The 16,763-nt window shown below is 35.3% G+C and overlaps 1 protein-coding gene across 3 annotated transcripts in view; it reads left to right on the top strand.

The window, feature by feature from the left end:
- EDA2R (ectodysplasin A2 receptor) overlaps nucleotides 1–16,763 on the top strand; it is a 91,082-nt gene that overhangs the window by 43,621 nt on the left and 30,698 nt on the right. The gene's annotated exons all lie outside the window — the stretch shown is intronic.

The raw sequence follows: 16,763 nt of genomic DNA on the forward strand, positions 1-16,763 counted from the left end.
TTTTCTTCTAATCTTCCAGCCTTTCTCATCTATAGTTGCTCTGTAAATAATTGTAATATTGATGTGTGCATGGCAGAAGATGAGCTCATATTCTTCTTATTCTACCATTTTGGACACTCCCCTCTTCAGTTAAATTTATTTCCAGATATTTTATGCATTTAGGTATTATGAAATATAATTGCTTTTTAATCTCCTTTTTGGATTGTTTCTTGCTGGTATATGGAAATGCACCAGACTTTTGTGTGTTTACCTTGTATCCTGAAACTTTTCTGACTTTGTATATGTATTACTTTGCTAGGGCTGCTAGGCTGCTATAACTATAACTACAGCTATAACTATAACTATATATATATATATAATATATATATATGCAGTGAAATTTTACTTTCTAACAGTTCTTGAGGTTAGAATACTGAGATCAAGGTGTAGACTGTCTTTTGTTCCTTCTGAGGCCCTCTTTGGCTTGCATATGTCTGCCTTCTTGCTGTGTGTTCACATGGTTGTCTCTCTATGCATATATAAGCACGTGTTTGGTCTTCCCCTTTCTCTATGTCCTAATCTCTTCTTCTTGTAAGGATACTAGTCATATTGGATTAGGACCCACCTTAACTATCCCATTTTAATTTAATTATATTTGTAAAGGTCCCATCTCTGAAATACAGCCACTTTCTGAGGTACCAAGAGTTATGGCTTCAACATATGATTTAGGGGTGGGAGATAATTCAGCCCATAAAAATTTATTTCCTCTACTAGCTTTCATGTGGAGTAATTAGGATATTTTCTACATAGGAATATGTTATCTATGAATATAGTTTTACTTATTTATTTTTTGGCCATACTTTGCAGCATGTGAGATCTTAGTTCCCCAACCAGGGATCAAACCTGAACCTACTGTATTGGAAGTGCAGAGTCTTAACTACTGATCTGCCAGGGAATTCCCTAGTTTTACTTCTTTACTTCCAATTTGTATCCGTTTTATTTCTTTGCCTTCTGTAATAGCTCTGGCTAGGATTTCCAGTAAGATGTTGAATTGCAGTGGTGAAAGTGGCCATGCTTTTTTTGTTTCTAAACATAGGGGGAAAGGTATCAGTCTTTTACCATTGAGTATGATTTTAGCTGTGGATTTTTCATATATGTTTTTTACCATGTCGAAGAAGTTCCCTTTTATTCCTAGATTTCTTTGACAATTGATATAAGCATGTGTTTTTTCCCCTTTATTCTATTAGTGAGCTATATTAACATTGATTTTCTTATGTTAAATCATCCTTGCATTCTTATGATAAACTCTTCTTGGTATAAAATCCTTTTAATATGCTATAGGATTCATTATGTTTGTATTTTGTTGAAGACTTTTACATGAATATACATGAGGGATATTGGTGTGTAATTTTCTTTTATTGTGACGTATTTTTAATCAGGTTATTGCTGGCCTCATAACATGAGTTAGGTATTGAATTAAATTTATTTTTTGGTAAATTTTGAAAACATTAAGAGTAATTATTTTAAGGTTTGGTAGAATTCACCAGAGAAGCCATCTCTTCCTGGATTTTTCTTCATTGAGAGATTTATGATTACTGATTCAATCTCTTTACTTGGTATAAGTCTGCTGATATTGTCTATTTCTTCTTGACTCAGTTTAGGTAATTTGTGGATTTATAGGAATTTATCCATTTCATCTAGATTATCTAATTTGTTGCTATATAACTGTTAAAACATTCTTTTATAATTTTATTTAATTTCTGTAAGGTCGTTAGTAATATCCCCACATTCATTTCTTTTTTATTAATATTTATTTTATTTTGGAGTATAGTTGATTTACAATGTTGTGTTAGTTTCATGTGTACAGCAAAGTGGTTCAGTTATACATATACATATATCTATTCTTTTCTAGATAATTTTCCCAAATAGGTTATTACAGATTACTGAGTAGAGTTCCCTGTGCTATACAGTAGGTCCTTGTTGATTATCTATTTTATATATACTAGGGTGTATCTGTTAATCCCAACCTCCTAATTTATCCCTCCACCCACCATCCCCCTTTGGTAAACATAAGTTTTTTTCTAAGTCTGTGACTCTCTTTCTGTTTTGTGAATAAGTTCATTTATATCATTTTTTAGATTCCACATATAAATGATATCATATGATATTTGTCTTTGATTTACTTCACTTAGTATGATAATCTCTAGGTCCATTCATGTTGCTGCAAATGGCATTATTTCAATCTTTTTATGGCTGAGCAGTATTTCATTATATATATATACCACATCTTTATACTTTCATCTGTCAGTGGACATTTAGGCTGCTTCCATGTCTTGGCAATTGTAAATAGTGCTGCAGTGAATATTGGGGTGCAAGTATATTTCCAAAGTATGGTTTTCTCCAGATATATGCCCGGTATTGGGATTGCTGGATCATATGTTAGCTGTATTTTTAGTTTTTTTAAAGAACCTCCATACTGCTCTCCATAGTGTTCTGTACTAATTTACATATTCACCAATAGTGTAGGAAGGTTCCCTTATCTCCACATCCTCTTCAGCATTTATTGTTTCTAAAATTTTTGATGATGGCCATTCTGACTGCTGTGAGGTGGTACCTCATTGTAGTTTTGACTTGCAATTCTGTAATAAATAGTGATGTTGAGCTAATGTGCTTTATGGCCATCTGTATGTCTTCTTTGGAGAAATGTCTACTTTGATTGGGTTGCTAGGGTTTTTTGGATACTGAGCTATTTGTATATTTTGGAGATAATCCCTTGTCCACTGCATCATTTGCAAATATTTTCTCCCATTCTGTGGGTTGCCTTTTCTTTTTGTTTATAGTTTCCATTGCTGTGCAAAAGCTTTTACGTTTGATTAGGTCCCATTTGTTTCTATTTTATTACTCTAGGATGTGGATCTAAAAAGATATTGCTACAATTTATGTCAAACTGTGTTCTGCTTATGTTTTCCTCTAAGTTTTATATTATCTGATCTTACATTTAGCTCCTTAATCCATTTTGAGTTTATTTTTGTGTATGGCGTAAGAGAAGGTTCTAATTCTATTTTTTTACATGTAGTTGGCCAGTTTTCCCAGCACCATTTATTGAAGAGACTGTCTTTTCTCCATTGTATATTTTTGCCTCATTTGTCATAGATTAATTGACCACACATGCATGGTTTTATTTCTAAGCTTTCTATCCTGTTCCATTAATCTATAAGTCTATCTTTGTGTCAGTACCATATGCTTTTGATTACTGTAGCTTTATAGTATAGTCTGAAGTCAGAGAACTCGACTCCTCCCGCTCCATTTTTCTTTCTCAAGATTGCTTTTACTATTCAGGGACTTTTGTGTTTCCATACAAATTTTAAGATTTTGGTTCTAGATCTGAAAAAAAATAGCCATTGGCAATTTGATAGGGATTGCATTAAATCTGTATATCACCTTGGGTAGTATAGTCATTCTGACAATATTTTTTCTTCCAATCCAAGAACATGGTATATCTTTCCATTTGTTTGTGTCATCTTTGATTTCTTTCATCACCATCTTATAATTTTCAAAGTACATGTCATTTGTCTTCTTAGGTAGATTTATTGCTAGGTATTTTATTCTTTTTGATGCAATGGTAAATGTTATTGTTTCCTTAATTTCTCTTTCTGATCTTTCTTTGTTAGCATATTGGGATGCAACAAATTTCTGCATATTAATTTTGTATCCTGTAACTTCACCAAATTCATTGGTGACCTGTAATAGTTTTCTGGTGGCATCTTTAGGACTTTCTATGTATAGTGTCATGTCATCTGCAGACATTGACAGTTTTACTTCTTCTTTTCCATTTTGGATTCCTTTTATTTCTTTTTCTTCTCTGATTTCCATAGCTAGGACTTCCAAAACTATGTTGAGTAAAAGTATTGAGAGTGGACATCCTTGTCTTTTTCCTGATCTTAGAGAAAATTATTTCAGCTTTTCACTGTTGAGTATGATGTTAGCTGTGGGATTGTCATATATGGCCTTCATTATGTCGAGCTATGTTCCCTCTATGCCTGCCTTCTGGAGAGCTTTTATCCTAAGTACGTGTTGAATTTTATCAAAAGTTTTTTCTGCATCTATTGAGATGATCATATGGTTTTATTCTTCAATTTGCTAATGTGATGTATCACACTGATTGATTTGTGGATATTGAAAACTCTTTGCATCCCTGGAATAAATCCCACTTGATCATGTATGTATGATTTTTTTAATATATTATTTGATTCGGTTGCTAGTATTTTGTTGTGGATTTTTGTCCCTATATTCATCAGTGACATTGGCCTGTAATTTTCTTTTTTGTGTGATATCTTTATCTGTTTTTAGTATCAGGGTGATGGTGACCTCATAGAATGAATTCTGAAGTGTTCCTGCCTCTGCAATTTTTTGGAAGAGTTTCAGAATGATAGTTGTTAACTCTTCTCTAAATGTTTGATAGAATTCACCTGTGAAGTCATCTGGTTCTGGACTTTTGTTTGTTGGGTGTTTCTTTAATCACACTTTCAATTTCAGTACTCATGATTGGTCTGTTCATATTTTATTTTTCTTCCTGGTTCAGTCTTGGGAGATTGTACCTTTCTAAGAATTTGTCCATTCCTTCTTTGTTGTCCACTTTTTGGCATATAGTTGCTTGTAGTAGTCTCTTATGATCTTTTGTATTTCTGTGGCATCAGTCTTAACTTCTTTTTCATTTCTAATTTCATTGACTTGGGCCCTCTTCCTTTTTATCTTGATGTGTCTGGTTAAAGGTTTATCAATTTTGCTTATCTTTCAAATAACCAGCTTTTATCGTCATTGACCTTTGTCTATTGTTTTTTTAGTCTTTTCCATTTATTACTGCTCTGATCATTATTTCTTTCCTTCTGCTAACTTTGGGGTTTGTTTGTTCTTCTTTCTCTAGTTTCTTTAGGTGTAAAAGCACCTAGGTTGTTTACTTTAGGTTGTTTACTTGTGATTTTAATTGTTTCCTGAGGTACGATTGCATTGCTGTAAACTTCCCTCTTAGAACTGCATATTCTGCATCCCATAATTTTTGGATCGTCATGTTTTCATTTTCATTTGTCTCTAGGTACTTTTTAATTTGCTTGTTGACTTCTTCAGTGATACATTGTTTAGTACCATGTTGTTTAGCCTCCAATTTTTTTTACAACTTTTTTTCTTGTAGTTGATTTCTAATTTCACAGCATTGTGGTTGGAAAATATGCTTGATATGATTTCAGTTTTCTGAAATTTATATTGAGGTTTCCTTTATGGCCCAGCATGCTATCTATCCTGGAAAATATTCCATGTGCACTTGAGAAGAATGTGTGTTCTGCTACTTTTTGTTGGAATGCCCTATAAATATCAGTTAAGTCCATATAGTCTAATGTGTCATTTAAAGCCTGTGTTTCCTTATTGATTTTCTCACTGATGTAATTGGGGTGTTAAAGTCCACCACTATTATTGTGTTACTATTTCTCCTTTTATGGCTGTTAGCATACACTTTATATATACGGGTGTTCCTATGTTGGGTGCATATATATTTACAATTGTTATATCTTCTTGGATTGATACCTTTTTTAAATTTTTTATTTTATTTTTAACATCTTTATTGGAGTATAATTGCTTTACAATGGTGTGTTAGTTTCTGCTTTATAAAATAGTGAATCAGCTATACATATACATATATATATATGTATATATATATATATATCCCCATATCTCCTCCCTCTTGCATCTTCCTCCCACCCTCCGTATCCCACCCATCTAGGTGGTCACAAAGTACCGTGCTGATCTCCCCGTGCTATGCGGCTGCTTCCCAATAGCTATCTATTTTACATTTGGTAGTATATATAAGTCCATGTCACTCTCTCACTTCGTCCCAGCTTACCCTTCCCCCTCCCCGTGTCCTCAAGTCCATTCTCTACATCTGCATCTTTATTCCTGTCCTGCCCTTAGGTTCATAATAACCATTTTTTTTTTTAGATTCCATATATATGTGTTAGCATACGGTAATTTTTTTTCTCTTTCTGACTCACTTCACTCTGTATGACAGACTATTGGTCCATCCACCTCAATATAAATAACTCAATTTCGTTTCTTTTTATGGCTGAGTAATATTCCATTGTATATATGTGCCACATCTTCTTTATCCATTCATCTGTCAATGGACACTTAGGTTGCTTCCATGTCCTGGCTATTGTAAATAGAGCTGCAATGAACATTGTGGTACATGACTCTTTTTGAATTATGGTTTTCTCAGGGTATATGCCCAGTAGTGGGATTGCTGGGTCATATGGTAGTTCTATTTTTGTTTTTATAAGGAACCTCCATACTGTTCTCCATAGTGGCTGTATCAATTTACATTCCCACCAACAGTGCAAGAGGGTTCCCTTTTGTCCACACCCTCTCCAGCAGTTCTAAGAGGGAAGTTCATCACAATACAATCCTACCTCAAGAAACAAGAAACATCTCAAATAAACCACCTAACCTTACACCTAAAGCAATTAGAGAAAGAAGAACAAAAAACCCCAAAGTTAGCAGAAGGAAAGAAATCATAAAGATCAGATCAGAAATAAGTGAAAAAGAAATGAAGGAAACAGTAGCAACGATCAATAAAACTAAAAGCTGGGGGCTTCCCTGGTGGTGCAGTGGTTGAGAGTCCGTGTGCCGATGCAGGGGATGTGGGTTCGTGCCCCGGTCCGGGAAGATCCCACATGCCGCAGAGCAGCTGGGCCTGTGAGCCATGGCTGCTGGACCTGCATGTCCGGAGCCTGTGCTCCGCAGTGGGAGAGGCCACAATAGTGAGAGGCCCACATACCACAAAAAAAAAAAAAAAAAACTAAAAGCTGGTTCTTTGAGAAGATAAACAAAATTGATAAACCATTAGCCAGACTCATCAAGAAAAAAATGAAGAAAACTCAAATCAGTAGAATTAGAAATGGATTGATGTAGTGTCCTTCTTTGTCTCTTGTAACAGTCCTTATTTTAAAATATATTTTTTCTGATGTAAGTATTTCTACTCCAACTTTCTTTTGATTTCCGTTGGCATGGAATACCTTTTTCTATCCCCTCACTTTCTGTATGTGTCCCTAGATTTGAAGTGGGTCTCTTGTAGACAGCATATATATAGGTCTTGTTTTTGTATCCATTCAGCCAGTCTATGTCTTTTGCTTGGAGCGTTTATTCCTTTTACATTTAATATACTCACTGATACTTATGTATTAATACTATTTTGTTAATATTTTGGATTTGTTTTTTAGGTCTTTTTTCTTTCCTTCCACTTTTGTTCTCTTCTCTAGGTATTTGATGTGTATCTTTAGAGTTCTCTTTGGATTCCTTTTTCTCTCTTTTTTTTTTTTTTGGATATCTATTGCAGATTTTTGTGGTTCCCATGAAGTGTTGGCATGCAACCTATATATATACAAGATTGTTGTAAGTTGCTGGTCTATTAATTTCAAATGCATTTCCAATATCCTATATTTGTATTCTCCTCTTCTCACCATTGCTGGATTTGATAATATGTTTGTGTGTGGATGATTTCCTACCTTTGCTGTATGTTTACATTTACCATTGAGCTTTCCCATTTCATAATTTTCTTGTTTCTAATTGTGGCCTCTTATTTGCTACCTATAGAAGCTCCTTCAGCATTCATTGTAAAGCTCATTTGGTGGTGTTGAATTCTCTTAGCCTTTGCTTCTCTGTCAGGCTTTTGATTTCTCCCTCAAATCTGAATGAGAGCCTTGGTGTGTAGAGTATTCTTTGTTGTAAGTTTTTCCCTTTCATCACTTTAAATATACAGTATAGTGCTACTCCTTTCTGGCCTGCAGAGTTTCTGGTGAAAACTCAACTGATAACCTTATTGGGATTTACTTGTATGTTATTTGTTGCTTTTTCCTTGCTGCTTTTATTTTATTTTTTTTATCATCTTTATTGGGGTACAATTGCTTTACAATGGTGTGTTAGTTTCTGCTTTATAACAAAGTGAATCAGTTATACATATACATATGTTCCCATATCTCTTCCCTCTTGCATCTCCCTCCCTCCCACCCTCCCTATCCCACCCCTCCAGGCGGTCACAAAGCACCGAGCCAATATCCCTGTGCCATGCGGCTGCTTCCCACTAGCTATCTACCTTACGTTTGGTAGTGTATATATGTCTATGCCTCTCTCTCGCCCTGTCAGAGCTCACCCTTCCCCCTCCCCATATCCTCAAGTCCGTTCTCCAGTAGGTCTGTGTCTTTATTCCTGTCTTACCCCTAGGTTCTTCATGACATTTATTTTTCTTCAATTCCATATATATGTGTTAGCATACTGTATTTGTCTTTCTCTTTCTGACTTACTTCACTCTGTATGACAGACTCTAGGTCTATCCACCTCATTACAAATAGCTCAATTTCTTTTCTTTTTATGGCTGAGTAATATTCCATTGTATATATGTGCCACATCTTCTTTATCCATTCATCCAATGATGGGCACTTAGGTTGTTTCCATCTCCGAGCTATTGTAAATAGAGCTGCAATGAACATTTTGGTACATGACTCTTTTTGAATTTTGGTTTTCTCAGGGTATATGCCCAGTAGTGGGATTGCTGGGTCATATGGTAGTTCTATTTGTAGTTTTCTAAGGAACATCCATACTGTTCTCCATAGTGGCTGAACCAATTCACATTCCCACCAGCAGTGCAAGAGTGTTCCCTTTTCTCCACACCCTCTCCAGCATTTATTGTTTCTAGATTTTTTGATGATGGCCATTCTGACTGGTGTGAGATGATATCTCATTGTAGTTTTGATTTGCATTTCCCTAATGATTAATGATGTCGAGCATTCTTTCATGTGTTTGTTGGCAGTCTGTATGTCTTCTTTGGAGAAATGTCTATTTAGGTCTTCTGCCCATTTTGTGGGAAAACTGGACAGGTACATGTAAAAGTATGAGATTACATCACTCCCTAACACCATACACAAAAATAAGCTCAAAATGGATTAAAGACCTAAATGTAAGGCCAGAAACTATCAAACTCTTAGAGGAAAACATAGGCAGAACACTCTATGACATAAATCACAGCAAGATCCTTTTTGACCCACCTCCTAGAGGAATGGGAATAAAAACAAAAATAAACAAATGGGACCTAATGAAACTTCAAAGCTTTTGCACAGCAAAGGAAACCATAAACAAGACCAAAAGACAACCCTCAGAATGGGAGAAAATATTTGCAAATGAAGCAACTGACAAAAGATTAATTTCCAAAATTTACAAGCAGCTCATGCAGCTCAATAACAAAAAAACAAACAATCCTTGTTGCTTTTAATATTTTCTCTGTCTGTGATTTTTGTCAATTTTATTATTGTGTGTTTCAGTGTGTTCCTCCTTGGGTTTATCATGTATGAGACTCTCTGTGATTCCTGGACTTGGGTGATTGTTTCCTTTCCCCTGTTAGGGTAGGGAATTTTTCAACTATTATGTCTTCAAATATTTTCTCATGACTTTTATCTCTCTCTTCTCTTTCTGGGATCCTTGTAAAGTGAATGTTTGTGTGTCTCAGAGGTCTCTGAGATTGTCCTCACTTCTTTTCATTCTTTTTTCTTTATTCTGTTCCTCGGCAGTAATTTCCACCATCCTTTCTTCAGCTCACTTATCCATTCTTCTGCCTCATTTATTCTGCTATTGGTTCCTTCTAGTGTATTTTTCATTTTCACTATTTTATTCTTCAACTCTGTTTGGTTATTCTTTGTATTTTCTAACCTTTTGTTTAAAACTTCTTGTAATTTCTAGCTCTGTGCATCCATTCTTTTCCTACCTTCTTGGATCATCTTTACAGTCATTACACTGAACTCTTTGTTGGGTAGATTGCCTATCTCCACTTCACTTAGTTGTTCTGGGGTTTTATCTTGTTTCTTCATCTGGAACATATTCCTCTGCTATCTCATTTTGCCTAACTTTTGGTGTTTGTGATCCCAGAGGCTGCAGGATTGTAGTTCCTCTTGTTTCTGGTGTCTGCCCTCTGTTGGGTGAGGCTGGTCTAAGAGGCTTGTGCAGGCTCCTTGTGAGAGTGACTGGTGCCTGCCCACTGGTGGGTAGAGCTGGGTCCTGTCCCACTGGCTGGCAGGGCTGTGTCAAGAGGTGTGTTTAAAGGTGGCTGTGTTCTCAGGAAAACTTTAAGCAGTCTGTCTTCTGATGGTTGGTGCTGTGTTCCCATCCTGTTTGTTGTTTGGCCCTAGGCATCCTAACACTGGAGCCTAAGGGCTATTGTGTGGGACCAAGCCTTGGTGTCAAAATGGCAACCTCAGACAGCTCAAACCAATGAGTACTCCCTAGTACCTCTGCCACCAGTGTCCTTGTCCCTGAAATGAGCTACAGCCGCCCCCCTCCCCAGGAGACCCTCCAAGACCAGCAGGTAGGTCTGACCCAGGCTGCTATGAAGTCACTGTTTTTCCCCCTAGGTCCCAGTTTGTACAAACCTTGTGTGTGTCCTCTAAGAATATTCCTTCTATTTCCCCAAGTCTTGTGGAGTTCCTGCCATCAAGCCCCACTGGCCTTCAAAGCCAAATGCTCTGCGGGCTTCTCCTCCTGATACCAGACCAGCAATCTAGGGAGCCTGATGTGAGGCTCAGAAATCTCACTCCTGTGAGAGAACCTCTGCAATATAATTATTTTAAAGTTTGTTGGTTGCCCACCTGGTGGGTACAGGATCCTATCATCTCATTGTGACTTCTTCTTTGTCTTTGGATGTAAAATATGTTTTTTGGTTGTTTCCAGTCCTTTTTTTGTCAATGGTTGTTCAGCAGATACTCGTGATTTTGGTGTTTTTGTGAGAAGAGGTGAGCTCAGGTCCTCCTACTCTGCCATTCTGTCAGAAATCCCCCACTTTCCTTTCTGATTTTAGTCATCTTCATCTTCTCTCTTTTTTCTTTGTAAGTATAGCTGAAGGATTGGAAGGATTGCCAATTTTGTTCATCTTTTCAAAGAATCTAGTTTTCATTGATTCTATTGTTTTTCTACTCTATTTATCTCCACTCTAATCTGTTATTTCCTTCCTTCTGCTAGCTTTGGGCTTACTTTGTTATGTTTTTTCTAGTTCCTTGTGGTATAAATTTAGATTATTTATTTGAAATCTCTTTTCTTTTTTAATATAGGCACTTACAGGTATAAGTTTTCCTCAGACTACTACTGCCTTGCTGTATCCCATACATTTTGGTATGTGGTGTTTTTTTATTTTCATTCAGCTTTAAGTAATTTACAGTTTCCCTTAAGACTTTTTCTTTGACCCACTAGTTTTTTAAGAATGTGGTATTTAATTACACATGTTTGTGTATTTTCCAATTTTCTTTCTGTTATTGATTTATATCATCATTGTCTTGTGTTCAGAAAAGACACTTTGTATAATTTCAGTCTTTTAAAATTCATTGAAACTTGTTTCATAACCTAACATATGTGGTCTACTTACAGAATGTTTCATGTGCAATGGAGAAGAATGTATATTCTTCTTTTGTTAGGTGTAGTGTTCTATAAATGTCAGTTATGTCTAGTTGTTTTATAGTGTTGTTAAAGCCCTCTACATTGTTATTGCTATTCTGTCTAGATATGCAATCTTTTATTGAAGTTGGTATTCAAGTCTCCAACTATTTTTTAGAACCACTATTACTCACTTAAATTTTGTCAATGCTGCATAGATTTGGGGGGATTTGTTATTTGGTGTATGTATGTTCAGAGTTGTTATATCTTCTTGATGTATTGACCACTTATAAATATATAACGTCCTTCCCTTTCTCTTGTAAAAGTTTTAACTTAAAGTCTATTTTGTCTGATATCAGTGTAGACATCCCAATTCGCTTCTCAGTACTATTTGCATGGAATATGTTTCCTGTCTTTTACTTTCAACCCATTTGTGTCTTTGGATCTAAATGAATCTCTTCATATAGTATATAAGTGGATTATGTTCTTTTTATCCAACCCATCAATCTGTACCTTTGGAGAGTTTAATCCATATACATAAAGATTAGTACTGATAAGAGAGTACTTCTGACATTTTATTATTAGTTTTATGTATTTCTTATGCCATTTTTATTCATCATTTTCTTCCTCATTGCCATTTTTGTGCTAGTTGATCTTTTGCAGTGAAAAGTTTTAATTCCCTTATCATTTCTTTTGTGTGGGGTTTTCTTTTTAAATATATTTTCTTTGTGGTTACCATGTAGATTCCCTTTAACATACTAAATTTTATTTATTTTTAAAACAAATTCATTGGAGCATAGTTGATTTACAATGTTGTGCTAGTTTCAGGTGTACAGGAAAATGAATCAGTTATACACACACACACACACATATATATACATACACATATATATATATACACACTCTTTTTTAGATTCTTTTCCCACATAGGCCATTACAGAGTATTGAGTAGAGTTCCCTGTGCTATACAGTAGGTCCTTATCAATTATCTATTTTATATATTACATACTAAATTTTAACAATATATTTTGCATTAATACCAAGTTAATTTCAATAACATACATAAACTCGACACATACATGGTTTTTTGGGGGTTTTTTGTTTTTCTTTTTTTTTTTTTTTTTGTGGTGCGCAGGCCTCTTACTATTGTGGCCTCTCCCGTTGTGGAGCACAGGCTCTGGACGCGCAGGCTCAGTGTCCATGGCACATGGGTCCAGCCACTCCGCAGCATGTGGGATCTTCCCGGACTGGGACATGAACCCATGTCCCCTGCATCAGCAGGCGGACCCTCAACCACTGCGCCACCAGGGAAGCCCACTTATACAGTTTGATATCACCTTCCTCTATGTTATTTTTGTCACTTTTGTTTTTATCTTAATCATTGTATGTGCAATAACATAGATTTATTATTATTATTGTTATTATTTTATTAATTTTTCTTTTAAATAATATAGGAAATAAAAGGCAGAGTTCCAAACCAAATATTCAATAATGCTGCCTTCTGTATTTGCCCGTGTATTTAACTTTACCAGAGATATTGACTTCTTTTTATGGCTTTGAGTTACTATCTAGGGTCCTTTCATTTTAACCTGAAGAACTCCCTTTAACATTTATTGAAGTACAAGTCTAGTAGTATCAAACTCCTTTAGCTTCTTTTATTTATCTAGGAATATTTTAATTTCTCCCTCATTTTTGAAGGATTTTTTGCTGGGTATAAAATTGGTTAATAGTTTATTTCTTTTGACACTTAAATATGTTATCTTATTGCCTTCCAGCTTCCAGGTTCTGAAGAGAAATCAACTTTGCATCTTATTGAGGATCCCTTGTATTTGACAGATTGTTTCTCTCCTTCTGCTTCAAGATTTTCATTTTGTCTTTGGCTATCCACATCTTGTTTATGTCTCATATGGGTCTTTTTGAGTTTTTCCAAATCAAAGTTTGTTGAGCATTGTGGATGTGTTATTCATGTCTTCTGTCAATTTTGAGAAATTTCAGCCATTATTTATTCAAATTTCTTTCTGCTTCTTTATCTTTCTCTCTCTTTTACTTTTGGGACTCCCATAATGTGTATATTGGTCCATTTGATGGTGTCTCTTAGGTTTTGTTTACTTACTTCATCCTTTTTAAATTTCTGCTCCTCAGACTTAATAATTTCAACAATTTCAACTGTCATGTTTCAGGTTTCATCATTTGTTCTTCTACTTGTTCAGATCTGCTGTTGAACTCTTCTAGTGAATTTTTAATTTCAGTTATTTTACTTTTCAATTCTAGTATTTCTGTTTGGTTACTTTTTACAATTTTTCTTTTCTGATATTACCATATTTTTCATACATTTATTTTCTTATATTCTTTAGTTCTTTGTCTATGTTTTACTTTGAACATATTTAAGACAGTACTTTTTTGTCTTTGTCTAGTAGGTCTGATGTCTGGACTTCCTCAGGAACAGTTTGTCAATTTTATTTGTTACTGTAAGTGGGCCATACATTCCTGTTTCTTTTTATGCCTTGTGTTTTTGTTGTTGTTGTTTTTGAAAACTGTTTTAATTATAATGTGGTAACTGAAAATCAGATTCTCCCCCTTCCCCATATTTAGCTGTTTTCTGTTGTTGTTACTTTATTTGATGATGGCTATAGTAGTCCATTTGTTTAGTTGTTTTAACCAAATTATTTGTGCAAAGACTGTATTCTTTGTCATATGTGATCACTGAAGTCTGTGTGGCTCTTTTTCAGCTAATATTTTGACAGGAATTTCCTTGAGTGCCAGCAGTTAAAAGTAAATAACAACAGTAGCAACCAAAAAACCCACATACCTCTCCCAATCTTTGAACATTGGCTCTGTGCTGAAGCACTCCTTCAACACTTAGCCAAACTGGCACTTAGCCCATGTATCAGTCCGGTGTGCAAGCTTTGGGTCTTCTCCATATTTTTCTAGTCATGTGTCTTTCCCTGGACATACATGGGCCTTTCTAAACTGGCCCCATATATATTGGTGCTTTTGAATGTCCTAATTTCCCAAAGAATCTTCTCCAGCTTTTGCTCCAGACTTAAGCAGTCTATTATATGTCTCCAGCCATAATTTCTTGTCCCAGGCATCTCTGGTTTATTAGTTTGCTTTGCAAAACATTTTAACAAATGCCCACCCATTTTCCAGCCTGCATTTTGAATTGAGTGAAACAGAGATGAGCACCTTGTATCTGTCCTTCAGATAACAGGTTAAAATAGACATACACAATAATTTTTGAATAAGTTTTGCTTAGCTCACTCTGGACCTAGGGGTGAGGGTTTCACACTAGGAACTCAGGCTGCTGCTACTTTAAGACTGCCTTCACTTTAGGACTGTTACTGGGGAGAGGGGTGCAGTAAGGGCAAGTAAAAATGGCACAAATCTTTCCTATCATTTTCAAGATGCCTTTTTCTTGGTTCAGCATTTGCTTCATTGTTGTAAATGTTTGACTATTTCCCAGAGTTCTGACAACATTGATTCCAACAGTTTCTGTTTGTGTTGCTACACTTCTGTGAGGGAATGAAAGCTCAGAGCTGCTGCCTCCTCCATATCCCTGATGTCCTCTGTCGTTTTTAATATATTGATTCCAACATCTCCCTGGGTGTCCCTGTGTGCCAGAAGATCAAAGCATAAAGAAAATTAAGGATACTTTAATTATAAAATAAGTATAAAGAAAAAAGACAGTTTTTTGTTGAGCCAGGCCTGAGAGATGCATACATCATTTAAACCATATTCCATTGGCTAGAAATTAGGCACATGTCCCTACAGACTTGTGTGGGGTTAGAAAATGTTGACAAGTGGTATTCCCAGGAAGAAAGGTGAATGAGTTTAGTGGACAACCAGCCAACTTCTCCCACAACAAACAAATAACTAATATCCATTGTTAAGTAGAGTTGTGTCTTTGACAAAGAGCTATGATATAACAGGCAGGAGCCTCGTTCCTAGGTTAGAATGCCAGAGCTGGAAGAATATTTAGAGACCATTTATTTTAATATCCTCAGGTGTTGGGGACTCTGATGCTTGGAAATGGAGAGAGGCTAGCCAAAGTTACACTGAGTCAATACCAGACCTGAGACAATATCCAGCTGGATCACTCATCTCTCCTCTATACCACCTTTATTCAAACATGTTTGAGCATTTCCGAGAGTAAGATTCAATCTTAAAAGATTGTATATTTCTAGAAATGTATCCATTTTTTCTTGGTTGTCCAATTTGTTAGCATATAATTGTTCATAGTATTCTCATGATTATTTGTATTTCTGTGATATTGTCTGTAACTTGCACAGCAAAGCACATCAACAAAACAAAAAGGCAACTTACTGAATAGAAGAATATATTTGCAAATAAAATATCCACTAAGAGGTTAATATCCAAAATATACAAATAACTCATAACAGTCAACATCAAAAACACACAAACAACCGAATTAAAAATGGGCAGAGGACCAGAATAGACATTTTTCCAAAGAAGACATATATATGGCCAACAGACACATGAAAAGATTTTCAACATCACTAATCATCAGGGAAATGCAAATCAAAATCACAATGAGGTATCACCTCACACCTGTCAGAATGGCTATCATCAAAAAGACAAGAAATAACAAATGTTGGAGAGGATGTGGAGAAAAGGGACCCCTCATGCACTGTTTGTAGGAATATAAATTGGTACAACCATTATGGAAAACAATATAAAGGTTCCTCAAAAAATTAAAAATATTACTACCATTTGATCCAGCAATTCCACTCTTGGGTATTTATCTGAAGAAAATGTAATCACTAATTCAAAAAGTTATATGCATCCCAGTGTTAATTGAAACATTATTTTAATAGCCAAGATGTAGAAGCAACCTAAGTGTCCATCAACAGATGAATGGGTAAAGAAGATGTGGTATATGTATGTGTATATATATATATATATATATATATATACACACACACACACACACATATATATGTGTGTATATATATATATATACACACACAATGAAATATTACTCGGCCATAAACAATAATGAAATCTTGTCATTTACAACAACATGGATGGATCTAGATGGTATTATGCTAGGTGAAATAAGTCAGAGAGAAAGACAAATACAGTATGTCTTCACTTATATGTGGAATCTAAAAATACAAAACAAACAAATAAATGTAACAAAACAGAGACAATCACAGATGTAGAGACCAAACTAGTAGTTGCCAGAGAGGAGAGGGGTGGAGTAATAGGTGAAATCAGACAGGGAATAACAAATACTATATGTTTTCATTTATATGTGGAATCTGAAAAACAAATAAACAAATATAACCAAACAGAAACAGGCTCACAGA

Source organism: Lagenorhynchus albirostris, chromosome X, assembly GCF_949774975.1.
Source record: "Lagenorhynchus albirostris chromosome X, mLagAlb1.1, whole genome shotgun sequence".
Taxonomy (NCBI): Eukaryota; Metazoa; Chordata; class Mammalia; order Artiodactyla; family Delphinidae; genus Lagenorhynchus; species Lagenorhynchus albirostris.